Source organism: Elephantulus edwardii, unplaced genomic scaffold (genome assembly GCF_000299155.1).
Source record: "Elephantulus edwardii isolate Elephantulus edwardi_28Jun2011 unplaced genomic scaffold, EleEdw1.0 scaffold00271, whole genome shotgun sequence".
NCBI lineage: Eukaryota > Metazoa > Chordata > Mammalia > Macroscelidea > Macroscelididae > Elephantulus > Elephantulus edwardii.
Genome location: NW_006400021.1, coordinates 2,382,881 through 2,386,066, shown reverse-complemented (window position 1 = coordinate 2,386,066; position 3,186 = coordinate 2,382,881).

Sequence of the window (3,186 nt, the reverse complement as noted above, 5' to 3'; positions counted from 1 at the left end):
CTGAAACAATGGCCTTGAGCATGACAGAGATATTAGGATGGCACAGGTTAGGGTAAGGTTCAGATATATTATTCATACGGTTCTTATAAGTCAAAGTCAAGAGTATAGCACCTAACAACAACAGATAGAGATAGATGATAGATAGATAGATAGATAGATAGATAGATAGATAGATAGATAGATAGATAGATATATGAGCAAGATTATAAATTATAGGGGGAAAGATATATACTGTGAAAATCTATATGAGACAGGGTTTCTCAAACTGGAATTTGCACCTACCATCACTGAATTCTGGGAAATTTAGGGTAACTAAGACATTTTTCTGAGAGCATCTACCCTACAGTGGATTTTCAGAGAAAGTAAATCACAGAGAAGATTACTCATCTTTCTTCCACCAACAGAAGCTGCTGGGTTCACATTGCTTGCCTTCAGGCTGGCACTACAACTCCTTACAGATAGGCTACAAGAACGCCAGAAAATTATGAACAATGAACACCCTTGGCACCATCAGTCAGGAGATGAGAACAGTAATTGCCTTAGGCAAGTCCACTGTCATGGACCACTCCAAAGTGCTTAAGAATGATGATGTCAGCTTAAAGACTAACATGCACCTGATTCAGGCCATGGTCTTTCCAATCACCTGTTACACATCTGAGAGCTAGACAATGAGTAAGAAAGACAGGAGAAGAAGTGATGTCTTTGAGTTGTGGTGTTGGATGACAGTACTGAGTATTCCATGGACTGCCAAAAGACCAAATCATTATGTCTTGGGAAAAGTGCAGTCAGAATGTTCCTTGGAGACAAAAATGAAGAAACTCCATTTCTTGAATTTTGGACAAATTGATACGAGAGGCTACTCCTTAGAAAGGGACATCATATTTGGAAAGATGGAGGGTCAGTGAAAAACAGAAAGACCCTCTCCCCACCCTCTGCCCAAGATGGATTGACACAGTGACTGCAACAATGGGCACAAGTGTGTTAGAGAGGATGAGGATGACACAGAATAGGACAGTGTTCAGGTTTGTTGTCAATAAGGTTGCTATGAGTCATACTGAACTCAACAGTATCTAACAACTACAAGGCAAGAGAATACAGGAGTTCTTGTGGCACACACAAATTTGCATGCTGAAACTGAAGAGGACCTGAAGCATTTGCTGCAGAAGATCAAGGACTGAAGCCTTCAATATCAATTGAAGCTCAACAGCAAGAAAACAAAGATTAGCACCACTGGGCAAATTGGCAGCATCATGATAGATGGTGAGGAGATTGAGATTGTTAACAGCTTTAGTTTGCTTGACTTCACAATCAACACTCTTAGTACCAACAGCCAGGAAATCAAGAGACGAATTGCACTGGGAAAGTCAACTGTCAGGAACATCTCCAGAGTACTGAAGAGCAATGATATTAGTCTGGAGACTAAAGTATACCTAATCCCGGACATGGTCTTTGCAATTTCTTGCTATGCATCAAAATGCTGGACAATAACTAGGGATGATAGAAGGAGAATTGATGCATTTGAGCTGTGGTGCTGGAGAAGAGTACTGAATAGACCATGGACTGCTAAGAGAACAAACACGTTTTTCCTGGAAAGGTGAAACCAGGCTGCTCCTTGGCTGGATTCTAAAGCACTGTCTGACACACTTTAGGCATGTTTCAAGGAGGGACTAATCCATGGAGAGGGACATTATTTTTGGGAGGATGGAAGGACAGTGCAGGAGGGGAAGACACTCAATGAAATGAATTGACTCAGTGACTGGCGTAATGGGGGTAAGTGTGTTGGAGATAATAAGGTTGGCTGAAGATATAGCAAGGTTCAGAGCTGTTGTATATAGGGTCATTATCAATCACAAGTCACTCACCAGCACATAACAGCAACAACAATTGGTGACCTAGTGGTAAGAAGCTGAGATGTAATTCCAAAGGTAGGCAGTTCAAATCAAATCAAAGCTATTGTGTAGAAGAAGTTTGGGCAATCTACTCCTGTATGGTTAGTTGGATCTAAAATGCTATTAGAGGGTGAGCTATGAATCAGTTCCAACTCAATGGCATATAACAAGGTAAGAGAATAGAAAACCTTGGTTGCTTAGTGGTAAGAAATTGTGCTGCCAGCCCAAATGCAGGTGGTTCGAATCCACCAACTGCTCTGCAGAAGAAAGATGAGCAGTCTCTTTCTATATGATTTACAACCCCTAAAAACCTAATGAAGGGTTATCTATTAATTGATTCTGAGTCAATGGCATTAACAATGACAACAAAAGGACAAATGTCCCCCTTACAATCCACCTCTTTCAATGAACTCCTCAAAAACAAAATTGTGGCTTCAATAACTTTGTTATTACTATGTGACCTTAAGAGGAATACAACTCATGTTGTTGTTGTTGTTGTTGTTGCTGTTGTTGTTGTTGTTCTCATTATTGTTGTTGATTGTCATCGAGTCAAGCATGACTCATAGCAACCCTATATAACTAGTCACTTATCAAAGTTCATAAAGTTTCTAGAAGCATGTTATTTAGGAAGTAGATGCCACATCACTTTCCAAATCTGTCTTAAACTGGGAGCACCACCAAACACTGTCCTTCATGCACAGCGGTTATGGAATTTGACACCCCAATGGCAGAAGGTTCAGCATCACAGCAACCCCAGGTCATGTCAGTACAGCATATCGACAGAAGAGTGCTGCTGTACCTCTTAGAAGAATGCTCCTCAAAAATATAACAACAACCAACTTTTAAATACAAAGGCCCTCCCCAAGGTCTTGTTGACACTAAACAAGAGGCTTAAATTTAAAAAAAAAAAAGGCACCCAAGCAATATAGTATGTTGCTGTTTTTATGTGCCGTTGAGTTGCCTTTGACATATAGTGACCCTATGGACAGCAGCTCTGAATGCTTCTCTTTCCTGAGCCAGTCTCACTATTTCCAACACACCAATCTCTATTGCCCCAGATACTGTATCAACTCATCTCATTCAGGGTCTTTCTCTCATGCGCTGTACCTCTACCCTTCAGAGCATGATGTCCTTCTCCAAGGACTGCTCTTTCCTGGTCACATACTCAAAGTATGTGAGATAGAGCTTCAAAATCTGAGCCTGCAAGGAGAGACCTGATTTCACCCTCTCCAAGGCACACCTATTTGTTTTCTTGGCGGACCATGGTATATTCAAAACTCTTCTCCAGCACCACAAC